General features: G+C 31.7%; 1 protein-coding gene and 2 pseudogenes across 1 annotated transcript in view; all 3 read left to right on the top strand.

The window, feature by feature from the left end:
- Positions 1–537: 537 nt before the first annotated feature.
- LOC129244432 (protein phtf) overlaps positions 538–16,465 on the top strand; it is a 31,645-nt gene continuing 15,717 nt past the window's right edge. The window contains exon 1 of the mRNA XM_054882054.1: positions 538–1,150. The gene's annotated coding sequence lies outside the window, so the exon portion shown is untranslated. The remainder of the gene's footprint in view (positions 1,151–16,465) is intronic.
- Positions 4,529–4,712, top strand: LOC129246575 (U2 spliceosomal RNA; annotated as a pseudogene).
- LOC129246591 (U2 spliceosomal RNA) lies at positions 5,310–5,494 on the top strand (annotated as a pseudogene).

The raw sequence follows: 16,465 nt of genomic DNA, 5'->3' as shown, positions 1-16,465 counted from the left end.
ATCTATTTTAATAAAACCGCAGTTTTATCGGCATACTTTCCGCTCGTCTCTAACCAAAATATTCTCCTCGTATTTGCACGAACGATTTTTTGCTTAATTCTTTGTATATTTGTTATTCATACATTAAATTCATCGTTTCTAACACCGAATATGACTAACATTTTCTACATCTCCAATCAGCTGCTACATTTGGACTTGTTGTTATCGTACGATTTTGACAGTTCTTCCTTACTGCATATTCGCGCTCAACAGTGTTACCCCAGCCAACCCACCATACCTGAGGGGAAAAGTTGCGGCCTTTAATGCAGACAAATTGCTGATATATTTACTATATTTGTGTGTAATAATTTCTAAATTAGGTTCAGGCAGTTAGACATTGAGAGCAAAACTTTCGTGGCCATAGTAGAAATCCAAATCCAAAAAAAAGAAGTAATTTTCTTGTTAGACAAAATTTGCAAACGGCACAACACTGCTTTGCACAGATGAGCGCTGTCATCTGTTGGCCGAACAAGTGGAGGAGACCCGGAGCAAAGATATATGCACAGCCGACCATAGAAAAGTCGATAAGCGCGAGCCATTTGTTTGTGCCACAGACGAAAAGTAAAATAAAAACAAAATTCCCAAGAGTTGTTTAGTCCAAAATCCAGAAAATACAAAGAACTGGGCAAATAGCAGCACAGATAACAATAGTAGGACGCACAAACAACAAAGCGGCGTGTCTCGTCGGTTATGACAGTGACAGTGGAGGCGTGGAGGCAACAGTAAAGAGCGATTACAATGTGCATTGGAAGAACAAAAAATGATTGAGAGTGTTGCTGACTTGGTATTGAGTAGAGCTGAACTAGACTGGAGGCACGACAGCCAATGCGAAAACGTCAGTGCCTGAGACTTTGTAGTAGAGACCAAGCAAAGGGAGCGAAAATGTTCAGTTGATTTTTGTTGTTCCGCGAATGCTGTTGGTCAAATAACAAAAACGCGTAGGTCAAACTGAACCGTTGTGTAGTGCCATATCAATCAGAAAGAAAACTAAACAGAAACACAATAAAAGAATATCAAAGCAAAAATATAGTAAGCATTGGGCAGCAGTGGAAAAAATATAGAATCTTCTCAAGAAATTCAACTAAATTCGTGCCGAATCAAAGTTTATTTGGTGAGTGAAAAAAGTGTAATTGAAAAGGCTCGAAAATCAAATGTGTTTGTGGACATTTGCAGCGTTTGCATATAGGTACATCTGTGCATATGTATGTATGTATGTTTTACTAGATTTCGTTCCGCAATACTATTGATTTACCCAACAAAACGCGATATTGTTAAACAACCTCACCAGCCACAAGCAACCTACTACAGCTGGCATCACCTTGAACTCGCCCAGCAACAGCCTTGTACGTTGTGTTGGGTTTGCAGGCGCTACCGCTAACGATTCTTCAATGGTGCCTCAGCCGCATATGCATTCACGCCTCTACAGAGTGATGCTCCTAATGATTGTTATGCACAGAAATGTTCGGTGTAAAACTCACGATTTTTAAAAATCGTGTTAAACCATCAACTAAATGATTCAAGCTCACAAGCACTCCATAAAATAATAGCATCCGCAACTATTTCTGAAATATCTTATTTCAGCCGCGTGTAGCATCCTCTATTGCCGCTTTTGCGGTTGCTAAATTGAATGCCAAATCAATCAATAGGGTATTTCTCGCATTGATCGCAATGCGGAAGTTCTGCTCAATTTAGTTTTTATTTTATTTGACGTGCTGTTTTTAGTCTTCGCATCGTCTTCTGATCTACTAGTGATTATTTGCATATTCTCAAAAATGGATAAGCATTTTTTGACTTTTAAGCGTGTGTTGTATAATATTTCATTGACCATTAATTACATAGTTTTGCGCAGTATGCATATTTTCCAATTGACCAATAACCTATGAAGTGGCGGCGTAAAGGAGAAAGTCATCATCACCACCACGGCTGTTTTGTGTTGTTGATATTTACAGCAGGCGTATGATTTGTTTTTATTTACATATGTAGATATGTATGTATGTGTGTGTATACGCACAAATGCTTACAAACCCTGCAGGGAAAAAATGTTAAAAAGTTTGCATGCGAAGCAACTAATGTTGGAGCAGCAGCGTTTCTGAGGCAGCCGAATATTTTTATATACTTTATCCTCCAAAGACTGTCACTTCATCAGCATTACCATTCATTTATAGCGTATGCTTATGCTGTTACAAAAGAAAAAACAACAGCAAATAAAAAACAGCTGTTTTATAAACCAATTACCCCAGGTAACGTCCGAAGAGGCGACTTTATTTGTAATTGCGTTTGATAAAAGAATAACATAAAGTTAGAATAACATAAAGTTACTCTTTTAAAGTTTGTCGTTTGTTTTACATTCAATTATTTGTTGAAGAATTCATAGTGATTTTTGAATGATTTTGACAAATATTAATTTCGGGGGGAAAAAATTTGTCAGGGAAAAAAATTATAAAAAATAAACGAGAATTTTGAGGCAGTTCAAACATTTGCTTTATTATAATAAAATTTAATGGACTATAAAACTGCATTACCAAATTTTCTTTCAAATTCCGATTAAAGATATTGAAATTTTTATGTAATTTTTTTCAAATTCTTACAAAGTTTTAAACTTAAATTTTTATGGTAGATGTTATAGAATAAACTATATTTTTATAAAAAAATTATTAAAAATAAAAAATAAGTAAATATTCAAAAAATTTCAAAATATTGAGGTGTTATATTTTTTTTTAGCTGGCTCTGCTCTTGTAATAAAATTTAATGGGCTATAAAACTGCATAACCAAATTTTCTTTTAAATTCCGATTAAAGATTTTGAAATATTTATATAACTTTTTTCAAATTCTTACAAATCTTTTTCAAAGTTTGAAACTTAAATTTTTATGGTAGATGTTATAGAATAAGCTATACTTTTATAAAAAAAAATTATTTAAAATAAAAAATCAATACCCAAAACGTTAATTCATGGGAAAAAAGGCACATTTTTATGATTTTTTTTTGATGACACAGTTAAAATTTATTCGTCAAATCTTTTACTACATAAAACTATAGCATTTGAAGTATATTTTGTGAAATTTTCATCCAAAAATATTTAAAAATACGGCAATGGCAGAAATTTTTCGGACGCATCTCAAAAAAAGTAGTTTTGCGGTGCCCCTCATAACAACCAAAGTTATTTCGTTAGATAATCGTTTTCTCCGGGTAACGCCGAGAGGGTTTTTTGAAATTAAAAATTTTTCGATTTTTGGGAACACGTTAAAGTCAAACACGATTTTCGCGTAAAAAATCGGTGAATTAGTTACCGTAAAAACAAAAGTATCAACAAATTCGAAAAAAACTCTTCGGCGTTACCTTGTAAAACATCTACAGAAAAAGTGTTCAAAATTTCAAAAGGATCGGTGCAGTAGTTTCAAAGTTATGAGGAGCACCGATTTTGAAAACATAAGTTGTGGGAAAAACGCTTTAATGCTAACGTTAAACGCGGTTGAGCCAGGTAGGTAGTAACACTTACGTGGCTGTATCTTTGTAAGTTTTGCTCCGATTCATCTAAAATTTTCACAGAATATTCTTCAAAGGTTCTTCATTTAAAAAATCAAATAAAAAAAAAATGCAAAAAAAAAAAATTTAAAAACGTTACCCCCCCTTAATTCTCTCGATTTAAGCGAATTAGGGGAATCTCCGATGGCAATATTGCCGAAAAGTGACGTTTAATATCTATTTTGAATGAGAAAAAATGAAACTTTTAAAAAGAAGAACAAGAATGATTGGATGTATTGCTAGTTTTCACTAACATATTCGAAATTACATTAATGTTTTTGCTATTTCGAAGCAGTTTGAGAAATTGCAATGTAATAACCTAAATAATTATTTTTTAGTATCAGGGCAGCTAATATCGATTTTTGTTGCCTACGGTACAGTTCTTTTATAATTTTATTTTCTATAATTTTTTTTTAAGTTTTACTCAGATTTTTTTAATAGTTTTTTTATTTAAGACAGAAAATATTTTAAGTTGAAATAGAAACAATCATAAAACATAATATTAAAAAATGTTAATTTATAAAAAAAAAAATGGCTTTTCCGGTACGTATTCGTCTTTTTATACATATTTTTTTTTTTAATTTCATGATTATTTTTTAATTTTTTTAAGATTTTTTTAATAGCTGTTTTATAATATCTTTTTATTAATTTTTGAAGTGAAAACTTCTTTAGAATCGTTGGGAGTGATTTGAGGAAAAGTGAAACGAAAAAAGCGACCAACTTGGCTACGAAGCGTTATATTATATGTTGATATAAAAGTAGCGACGAACTAAATAAAAATAACTTATTTTTTCTTGTGATTCGAACCAAGGATTTTGGATCGGAAGCTCACATTGCTAGTCGCTCGGCTACCGCGCCTTGCTGTCGCCGCTGGCCTAAAAGTTATTTAGTTACGAAGCGTTATATTATATGTTGATATAAATAATTTTTGTGAGCGTGTAATTCTCAAAAGTTTTATTAGGTTTATTATTTAAAATGTATTGACTAGGTAGTGTGGTTATCAGCTTAACATCTAATAGATCCTCCATCGGAGGACAACAAATGTTAAACTGATTTTTGGAAATGGGCGGAGTGTTTTAGGGGCTTGCTCCTTCTCTGCCACGGGTTGACCCGGTATTGCAGTACCGCCGGGATTTCGGCTTTGAATAAATACAAAAAAAAATATACTAATACATTTAGCTTTGGTGGGAAGAGCCATAAATTTTTATATGAATACATGTAGACGAAAATGGAATTTTTTTTTTTTTTTTGAAATTTGCATTGTAGGACATTTCTGATTATTTATTGAAAACAGTTTTTTGGTTTAGATACTGAAAGTCAGTTTAAGTGAATCGGTATAAATATTTCGTACATTAATTTTTGAAGTGAAAACTTCTTTAGAATCGTTGGGAGTGATTTGGGAAAAAGTGAAACGAATTACAACATATAAACGTAGCGACGAACTAAATAACTGTTAGGCCAGCACCGATAGTATGGCGCGTTAGCCGAGCGGCTAGCAATGTGAGCTTCCGATCCAAAATTCTTGGTTCGAATCACAAGAAATAAATTTTTTTTTTTTTTGAAATTTGCATTGTAGGACATTTCTGATTATTAAATAATTAATTAAATAAATTTATTGAAAACAGTTTTTTGGCTTTTCTATTTTTGGTTTAGATACTGAAAGTCAGTTTAAGTGAATCGGTATAAATATTTCGTACATTAATTTTTTTTTGTGAGCGTGTAATTCTCAAAAGGTTTATTAGGTTTATTATTTAAAATGTATTGACTAGGTAGTGTGGCTATCAGCTTAACATCTGGTAGATCCTCCATCGGAGGACAACAAATGTTAATCTAATTTTTGAAAATGGGTGGAGTGTTTTAGGGGCTTGCTCTGCACCTCTGCCACGGTTTGGCCCGGTATTGCAGTACCGCCGGGATTTCAGCCTTGAATAAATACAAGAAGAAATATACTAATACATTTAGCTTTGGTGGGAAGAGACATAAATTTTTATATGAATACAAGTAGACGAAAATGGAAGAAATTTGTAAGTCTGTTTCTTCGGTCCGTTTGGGTATTTTTTTTGACAACATCGAAACCAAAGCATTTGTATCATATTTTATCTATCATAAGCCACTCGTATCATTTGTTGAAATTGAAAACATTGAGGATGAATAATGATAAAATGAAGAAAATAAAATATGAACTTTATAGCAATATTATAATGAACCTATAATTATCCCGCTCCTAATGCTGCTTTCGTCTTATTCTCTCTCAGTTTGTTTTACGGAAGGTTTCACTTCTATCAAGTCTAACCGTTAGACTGGTTTTATTTTTTTTTTTAAATTTTACTTATTGTTTTTATTTTGTTTATTTTTTTTTTTTTTAATTTTTCTTCTTTTGATTTTCTTTTTGGTTTTCGTTTACAAATTAGCAAATTTTAATAATAGTTTTTTATTTAAGATTTTCCGGTACGTATTCGTCTTTTTTATATTTTTTTTAATTTCATGGTTATTTTTTAATTTTTTTAAGATTTCTAATAGTTTTTTTTATAATTTTTTTAATATATTTTTTTTTTCTTTTTTCTTCTTTTTTTCTTTCTGTTGACAAATTAACATTTTTATAATTTTAACTTTTATTATTATTTTTTAAATTTTTATTCATTAAGTTTTTCATTTTTTCTTTTTAAGTTTTTTATTTAAGGTTTTGTGGTACGAATTCGCCTTTTCTATATTTATTTTATTTTTTCTTTTTTTAATTTCATGATTATTTTTAAATTTTTTTTTATATTAGGATTTCTTATAGTTTTTTTATAATTTCTTTTTATTTAACTTTTTTGAATTTTATTTAATGTTTTTTTATTTTATTTAGGTTTTTTTTTTTTCTTCTTTGTTTTTTTTTTTTTGACAAATTAACATTTTTATAATTTATTTTTTATATGATTTTGTTTTATTTTTTATTAAGATTTTTTTAATAGTTTTCTATTTAAGGTTTTGTGGTACGAATTCGCCTTTTTTATATTTATTTATTTATTTTTTTAATTTCATGATTATTTTTTAATTTTTTTAATGATTTCTAATAGCTTTTTATAATTTTTTTTAATAGTTTTTTATAATTTCTTTTTATTAAACTTTTTTTAATTGTATTTCATTTTTTGTTAATTTTATTTATGTTTTTTTTTGTTTGATGTTTTTGACAAATTAACATTTATCCCGAATAACGCCGCCGTCTGTCTGGGCTGTTATTAGAAAGGAGCTGGTAAGCTGCTACTGCAGGTTAGGTTAGGTTGAAGCGGTTGTCCTGTGTGACACACTCAGGCTCATAGCCCATTGTTTTGCCGCGTGGCGAGCTTTTCCCTATCTCTCCTAAAACCAGTGAGTGCTTTTCAGAAATTTTAGAACTCAGTAAAAAACTGTCTACCCAGAATAGTAAACCTACATCTGGATAGAGCATCACAATAGCGCAGTAGGTGCGAGATTGTCTTATATTGTCCACTATTGTAACAATCAATCAATTGCTAGCATACACAAAACGGTTTGAAAAAAGCGATAAAAAAATATTGCGAATCTACGTAACTACGATTTCGAATTTACGTGGAAGTTGTCAGTAGAATTTCCTGCAGGGGGCTTAAGAAAATTATTGTGTGCTCATATTAGGGTTGTAAATTTTTTCGATTATTTTTATCCAGGGATTTTCGAGATGTTGGTATTACAATCCCGGGATTAGACGGAGTATTTAGATTTTATGATTATGCAACAATTTTACTCGAAAAAAATTCCATCTCCAGTATGTCATACGTAATTTGGTTTTAAAAATATGTACATACATACTTTTTGCTTAAAGCAGAGGCATATGTTCATACATACATATGTATAATATTTATGTTTTATTTATTGCATTAACATGGAAACAAAATCAAAAGAGACGTTACAAATCCCAAAAATTCTGGAATTGTTGGTAAAAATCGCTACCTTTTCGGGACTTAACAAAATACTGAAATCCCGATATTACGGGATTATCATCTATAGCTCATATGTATGTATGTGTATATACAAAAAGAGGCCCTATCTTTTTGGCTGCATTATTAATTTTTTTTTCATTCATTGCATGGCCGCTTTCGTCTCTCTCCGCTTAAAAAACTTCATTGAAAGTGAAATCATCATCCGAATGAATTCTTTATAAACTTAAATGGTACCACGCCCACGCATGAATTTCGCGTCAAGTAACAAGCACTAACACAAATGTGTACACTTACGTCTATAATTGTTTTATTATTTGATACAGCACAACTAGAAAATTGAAATTATTTGCCCTGCCAACCAAAAGCGGTGAAAAAACCTGATAAAAAGTGGTTTTGTTAACTCCAGAAGTGGGTCCAAAAGTGGTTTCTGAAGGTATTGTGCAGAATATGCCCAGTTTTCCCTCGACGCGTGAAGTGTCCAAACACCGTCGCTCATTGCGTCTTTAACTGATTGGCGATCGGACGATCTAAATTTTTATCCAGTTGATGAAGATTTTTTGCAGCTGAACAGTTTTTAAATCTCGGCTGGTTAATAAACCTTTGCCTTTCATGACTCGTCGCCGAAATATTTAGAAAAGGATCCGTGGCTCTAGTGTCGCTTGGGGGAGAGGAGGGAAACCATTGGATTTATTATTAACTAGGCAAAGTTTTATTTATTTAGAAAGCATAAATATTTTTTTTAAGGGAAGGTTTTGCGGTACATATCGCCTCTTTTTATGTTTATTTAATTTTTGTTTTATGATTTATTTTTCAATTGTTGCAAGATTTTTTAATAGTGTTTTTTATAATTTCTATTTATTTACCTTTTTCTAAATATTATTTTATTTATATTTTTTTAACGTTTTTTCTTTTTTTTTTTTGACAAATTAACATTTTTTATTTTATTTTAAATAATTTGTTTTTTTTTTAATTTTTATACAGATTTTTTTAATAGTTTTTTTATTTAAGATTTTGCAGTACTTATTTGCCTTTTTTTTATATTTATTTTATTTTTTTTGAGTTTCATGATTATTTTTGACTTTTTTAAAGATTTTTTTAATATTTTGTTTTATATATTATTTTTATTTAACTTTTTTTAATTTTATTTTATTTTTAATTTTTCTTCTTTTTTTGTCAAATTAACATATTTGAATTTTATTTTATATACATTTATATATTTAATTTTTTGTTTTTGAGTTTCATGATTATTTTTAAATTTTTTTTAAGATTTTTTTAATAGTTTTTTTATAATTTATTATTGTTTAACTATTTAATTTTATTTAATTTTTTTTATTTTTTTAATTTTGTTTTTAATTTTTCTTCTTTTGTTGTTCTTTTCTTTTTTGAGAAATTTTTTATTTTTTATGATTTTTGTAAAAGTTTTTTTATTTAAGGTTTTGCGGTACTTATACGCCTTTTTTTATATAATATTTATTTTATTTTTTTTAATTTCATGTTTATTTTTTAATTTTTTAAATATTTTTTAATAGCTTTTTATAATTTCTTTTTATTTATTTATTTTTAATATAATTTAATTTTTTTTTTAATTTTTATTCTTTTTTGTTTTTTTTTTGTTGACAAATAAAAATTTTTTAAAGTTATTTTTTATAATTTTTTTTTCGTCGTTTTTATTAAGAATTTGTTAATAGTTTTTTATTTAAGGTTTTGCGGTGCGCATTCGCCTTTTTTATATTTAGTTCATTTTTTAATTTTTGTTTCATGATAATTTTTTTAGTATTTTGTAATAGATTTTTTTATAATTTCTTTTTATTTAACTTTTTCAATTTTATTTACTTTTTTTAATGTTTCTTCTTTATGATTCCTTTTTTGTTGACAAATAAAAATTTTTTAATTTTATTTTTTATTATTTGTTTCGTCATTTTTATTAAAATTTTTTTAATAGTTTTTTTTATTTAAGGTTTTGCGGTGCGCATTCGCCTTTTTATATTTAGTTCATTTTTTTATTTTTGTTTTATGATTATTTTTTTAAGATTTGTTAATAGTTCGTTTTTACAATTTCTTTTTATATAACTTTTTTTAATTTTATTTACTTTTTTTTAATGTTTCTTCTTTTTGTTTCCTTTTTTGTTGAAAAATAAAAATTTTTTAAATTTACTTTTTTATATTTAATTTGTTTCGTCATTTTTATTAAAATTCTTTTAATAGTTTTTTTATTTAAGGTTTTGCGGTGCGCATTCGCCTTTTTTATATTTAGTTCATTTTTTAATTTTTGTTCCATGATAATTTTTTAGTATTTTTTAATAGATTTTTTTATAATTTCTTTTTATTTAACCTTTTTTAATTTTATTTATTTATTTTTTTAATGTTTTTTCTTTTTGTTTCCTTTTTTGTTGACAAATTAAAATTTTTTAAATTTTATTTTTTAGGATTTTTTTTTTCTTAATTTTTATTAATCGTTTTTTATTTCAGGTTTTGCGGTATGGCAATTTTTTGATTTTCGTTTTAGGATTTTTTTTTAAGAATTTTTTTTAAGATTTTTTATATACATATATTTCTTTTAACTTTTTTAATAGTTTGTTTATAATTTCTTTTTATTTAACTGTATTAAATTTTTTTCAATTTTATTTATTGTATATTTTTTTTGTTTTTGAAAAATTAAAATTTGTTCTTTTTTATTTGAAATTTTTCTTTTTGTTTTTTTGACAACTTATTATCTGTTTTGTTTTGTTGATGCCCCAATGTCCAATGTTTTTGTTGGAATGGAAGTTGGTTATCTACATAATATTGATACCCTTTGCGCATAATGAGCAAAATGGTCCAGAGTGTAACTGTATCTGATTCTTCATAGTACTCGTTTTATGACAATTCGTGGTAAACTCTGTTCTGCTCTGTTTGGGTAACAATGGAATGGAATTGTGGAAGGCCGGAAGCTTTTTAAGCACTTAGGCAGTATTACCAATTGCCAAGAGAGAGGATTTGAAGGATAGGATAGTATCGTTTCTCAAGAATAAAGTGAGTTAAACGATTTTGACTGAGTTCAAAAGGGTTTTGTTAGAGGCTTTTAACACCAAAAATTATCATAAATTAACGTTTTCTAAGTTGTCCAAGCCACTTACTACATCGTACCTTTTATCTAGTACTACTCTTCAATCGGTCGAGATTAATGACTTAAGAGAGTTTTTTGATTCAAAGCTTTTACTTTGCGTATAAATTATATTATTTCAGAGTCACTTGCCATGCTGGCATATTTTAGACGTCATTCTTCGCAATTCTCTGTCCCATATACTCGTACACTCAAATTTCTATACTCTTCAAATACATAAAATCGTTTGGAGGGAGTTCAGAAAATGTTCCTTCGTTTTGCTTTATCCTGTTTAAGTTTTTCTGAACCGAATCCAGACGATCTCTTTTGGCTTTTTGGTTTCTTCTCGACATCCTTTCTGGTAAAATCGACAGCCCTTCCCTTCTTGCGTTAATTGATTTTCATGTGGCATGTGGAAGCCTGCGCGGTTTCGATACTTTCCGCATAGGTTTATATGAAACGCTTCACAATGCTGCTGCTCCAATTAATAGAGCTTTGTTCGAGTTCAATTATTTCTTAGATTTTTTAGATCTACACTTATAAAAGTAAAAAATTTATAATTTGCAAATTTTCCTAATGTCTCTACCATTTATCTCTAGACATAAATAAATTCTCCTTGACACACTACAGTGCCAGATGTCATACCTACTCTCCACCCATTTTGCGCCAGTTTGAAAACCGCCATAAAATTGATGGTTTAAGATTACTTGTTTTTACTGCTGGGTTTCTATGAATTACTATTTGAGTATGAAAATACCTACATACCTACTTACATACTCGTATATGCATAGATAAAAAAGTGCAAAGAAACCAGTAACTTCTAGAATTGATCCATTTTATCGGAAAAATAATAATGCACTACCACACATACAAGTCTACACTCAGCGACAAAAAAAGTGTACTCCAAGTCCAAAAGATATAAATATCATGTTGCACAGTTAAAATATTAAATTATAAGATTATATAAAAAATTGCATCATACCAATTTAACCAATTTAACCACCCTATCGAAAGATTTATATTTTTTGCAAATGGCGTCGTATGCCAATCATATTTGACACTTGTGAAGTAGGTAGGTAGGTAGGTAGGGTGGCTGTCGCAATGACACACTTAAATCTTTCATAGGTCCATTGTGATACCACTGGAACTTATCCTTACCCTACGGGTTCCTCTTCAAACCATCTGGTAGCTTTAATAAACGAGAAAATCTTCTTTATTTTTAGTTGCACTATGTCCGCTAGATCAGTTAAAAATGCCATGTCAAGAGTGCGGAGCCTTCTTGTCGCTAAGCTTTCACACTCACATAAAAGGTGTCTGACTGTTTCTTCTTCTTCTGTCTCCCTCTATCCTGTACTTCTCCAGAAATCGAAGTACGGCAGTCCTAACCTTCTAGCGTTGCTGCCTATTAGACAATGACCAGTTAGTACCCCTATCATTTTTCTATAGCTTCTCTGTTAAATCTTAACAAGCTTTTTGATCGACCGCTGTTCCATTTCGGCTATGTCTGTTTGCTTAGTTCGCATGTTGTGAGGTTTTGCCAACTTGTATTTTCCTTATTGATGGTTTCCCTATCTATCAGTAGTTTACAAGTGGCTATAGGCATGGGTATCAGCGTCTTATCCGCTTGGAGGTCGAACGTTGTACCGGTTCGAGCTATATTCCTGTGGCCTAGCACCCAAATAAGGTGTACTTTGTAGTATTTTGATATGTCATTTAGAAGTTTACAACGTTCTACGACTGTTTTTGACGAGTGTGTTTTAGATTCTAGCGCTTTTATTGCTGCTTGACTGTACGAGTATATGAAGATTTCTCGTTTTTATTACCGTAAGTCCCTCTTTTATGGCAGTGACTTCCGCCGTTGTGCACTAAACAGCTGCAGTGAACAAAGAGACAAGCAATGGAGTGCGTAATCATTGTACAGATCCATAAGTAGAAACACTCTCAGCTGGTTGTCAAAAAATGCCCACAGTTGAGATCACCTGATTCCAAAACGCTCTTTCATATTTTCATTTTAGGTAAATGAAAAAAATTCATAGAAAATCGTTCAAAAAGTCTAAAAAAATGGCGTAGAAACTCAAACATTTCTCAATAAAAAGCATTTTATTATAGCTAAAAAATATATTAAAAATATTTGTTATTGTAAATTTTCCTAGTTAAAGGTATTATTTTGCTTTGTTTTCTATTATTTTTCATGTTACGATAAAAATTCTAATTTCGCATATCAACCCCGCCCAGCAAAGGCTAATCACTCACACCATCACTCACTTGACTGTCTGTCAAATTAGCACCAAGGGAGAAGAAGAATGTTTTTACTTCTACAGGGTGGGCCATATAGCGTTTGCTTTTTGAACCACCTATTTTTTTGAGAATGGTAACACAAATGGCATGTCAAATGTGTTCATATTTGAAATTTGCGAAATGGGACGCTATACGCTTGAACAAAATTGGGAAATATTGAAAATCTATTTGCAAAGTGGTGAGTCTTCTTCTTCTTTTCTGGTGAAGCTCATTTTCACGTCGGTGGTTACGTCAATAAGCAAAATTGTCGGATTTGGGACTCAGAAAATCCACACCTTACTGTAGAGAAGCAAATGCATCCACAACGAGTCACTGTTTGGTGCGGTTTTTGGTCTGGGGGCATCATCGGGCCATTTTTTTCGAAAATGAGCGAGAAGCCGCGGTTACAGTAAATGGCGAGCGTTACCGTGAGATGCTCAACGAGTTTTTGTTTCCAAAAATTGAAGAGGATGACATGGACGACATTTGGTTTCAACAGGACGGTGCAACTTGCCATAGTGCCAAAGTTACACTCGAACTTTTGGCTACCGTTTTTGAAAACCGAATAATCAGCCGAAATTCCGATATCAATTGACCACCTCGGAGCTGTGATTTAAGCCCGTTGGACTATTTTTTGTGGGGAGCCGTTAAGGACAAATGCTATGCGAACCATCCAGAGACGATTGATGCTTTAAAACACGAAATCGAAGTTGCCATTCATGAAATTGGAGCCCAAACAATCGAAAATGTGCTTAAAAATTGGGTTGATCGAATGGCCTACTGTAAAGCCAGTCGTGGCAGTCATTTGAACGATATTATTTTTCATTCATAAAGTTAAAATATTATTTCCGCTTAACCAACCTCATTGTACCATACTTCCAGCTTCTTTAGTATTGTATTTTAGGTTGTTTTTCTTTTTCGAACCTTCTGGCCAACAACGTTTCACAAGTGCTCAATGGGATTAGGGTCAGGACTATAACCGGGCGAATGAAGAAATTTTATGCCCATACTTCTCTTGTGATTTTCAACTTAAAAGGTATAAAACAAAAAATATTCCTCTAAAAGTATTAAATTGGGACGATTTGAGAGAAATACTTGCAATCCAATCCTGGTTCGATGGAAAAGGGCAGCATCGTCGTGAAATAGGGCACCAACTCACTTCGCGAAAACCTCTTCTGCTGTAGGCACGGTGTTAATGTACCTAAGATAATGTCTACGGAGCGGTGCCAATATTAACATTCTCTCTGACAGTCAAGCAGCTCTAAAATCGCTGGATAACTTCTCATTCTAATCAAGGTTGTTCTGGGAATGTTTTAAAATCCTCAGCACCCTAGCATCAAAAAACTTTGTTAGCTTGATGTGGGTTCCGAGGCATGAGGGGCATGAAGAGAATGAAATTGCGGGCACATTAGCGAAAAAGGGGGCAAATATTCCCTTTATAGGTCCTGAACCTTTCTGCGGGGTAAACAACAGCTTCAAAAGTGCCTTTCTACGTGAGCAAGAACAACGAGGCCTAATCGATTACTGGAGAGCCCAATCGGGCATGCGGCAATCGAAAAGACTCATAGACCCGGAACGGATAAAGGCAGATCAGGCAATCCTCAACCTAAGCAGAAAGGACATAAAACTTTACACTGACCTACTAAGAAGACACTGTAAACTTAATTATCACATGAAAAAGATAGGTGCGATAGAAAACGATTCCTGTAGACTCTGCAAAGAGACCCAAGAAACAGCAGAACACGTTCTATGCGACTGCCCAGCAGTGGCACTACGCCTGGGAAATAGGGCTATAAACCCAAACCTCCTGGTAGAAATTAGGCCTGAAGCAGCTTTAGGATTTATGAATAGCCTAAAACTGTTGGAGTAGGCTACATGGCTGCACAATAGATCTCTTCAGATCGCAGTGCACAAACAGTCTATCAATAATAATAATGTACCTTACGGCATTCAGGAAAATGGCTGATCGAACATTTGATGCATTCCCTTATCATCACATGTGGCGAAAGCTTAATATTGTTGCGCTTATTGCGAAGACCATATCGTTTGCCGTCTTATCGCCTCACTCACAATGTACGTCTGCACGGCAAGCAATTTAAATTTAGATTCATCTGAGAAGATGACCGTTTTCCAGTCATCCAAGTCGTACGTTCATTTATTTAGCGATTTAAGAGCGAAGCCGATGGGACTATTGAGTGAGAACTTTCTTTTGTCATTGGGTGTATGTGTGCATATGTATGTATGTACGAGCGATAACAAACGTACATATATACAAGTAGGTTAGGGCAAAAGAATGTACGTGTTAATGTGTTATAAATTAATATACATACATACATACATACATACGCACATGTAGTGCACGTTAAATTAGCAACGCTGTTTGATCGTTGCTTTCAAACTGCGTTTTAATAGCGAATATGTACCCATACGGCCATTAAAATAGGTACGCTGCCTCTTCTATTGACTTCCTTGTGTCGCTCGGAAAAATTTGAAGCTTTTATTGATATTTTGCTCTTTTTACAAATGGCATCACTGCTTCACAAATACGTAATTTCTCCTCCTCTTTTTTTGTTTTGTTCATTTGTTTTGTATTGGAAAGGGAACTTTCGTCAGACTCGTCAAAATACCGAAAAATAAAATGACTGTTTTGGGAAGACGCCACCTATATTACTCAATTCGCCGTTTATATTTTATTAAAGGCGGTGGCACTAGGTCACCAACAACAACATTTTTTACAATAGAATGTCTCGTGAAAATAGAAAACCAAATAGTGATATATTTGTGAAGACAAAAAAAAACAAAAAATCAGAGGACAAATTACTCTTGATATTAATTTAAAATATTCACAATAACTTTTGCATTTAAATTCTTTACAAAATTTAAATTTTCAAATTAAAAACTTATATATGTATTTAATTGGCGCGTACCACAAATGAAGGGACCTACAGTTTTAAGCCGACGGCAGATATTTTTTATGAGGAGCTTTTTCATGGCAGAAATACACTCAGAGGTTTGCCATTGCCTGCCGAGGAGCGGCTGCTATTAGAAAACACTTTTTCTTCATTTTGGTGTTTCACCGAGATTCGAATTTACGTCCTCCCTGAATTCCGAATGGTTGTCACGCCCCAATCCATTCGGCTACGGCGGCCGCATGTAAGTAATTGACAATTGTGTGCTAACATCCGAATGTACACAGCGAAAGAAACACAACACAAATCAGCTGGTCTACTGCTTCCACCTTTAATAGGTTCGCCTTAGTATATATGACATAATTAAGACACTGGAAATTTTCTTTTAATGTTTCATTCGCGGTCACACGGGCAAAATTGTTTTCTGCAACATTTAGAAATTAGAATTCAACATAAACATGTCCCATAACTTTTTTTAATTATACCTACTTTACTAGCAAAAATAATCCGCAATTTCCCAAGCAGCGTTCAGATGTTTGTCATTGCTCATTACTTCCGTTTGATTCAAAACCACCACAGAACTCAGAACTTTCTCCCACAAAAGAAGAAAACGAATGAAGCAAATGTCAAATGTCGTCTCGCCAGTACGGGAGACAAATTCCCTTCTTTCTTCCGCGGCCAAAATGTTTCCCTGTG

The sequence above is a fragment of the Anastrepha obliqua genome, chromosome 4, assembly GCF_027943255.1.
Source record: "Anastrepha obliqua isolate idAnaObli1 chromosome 4, idAnaObli1_1.0, whole genome shotgun sequence".
In the NCBI taxonomy this organism is placed as follows: Eukaryota; Metazoa; Arthropoda; class Insecta; order Diptera; family Tephritidae; genus Anastrepha; species Anastrepha obliqua.
The sequence above is the reverse complement of the archived record's forward strand: the minus strand, read 5'-3'. Positions and strand labels throughout refer to the sequence as shown.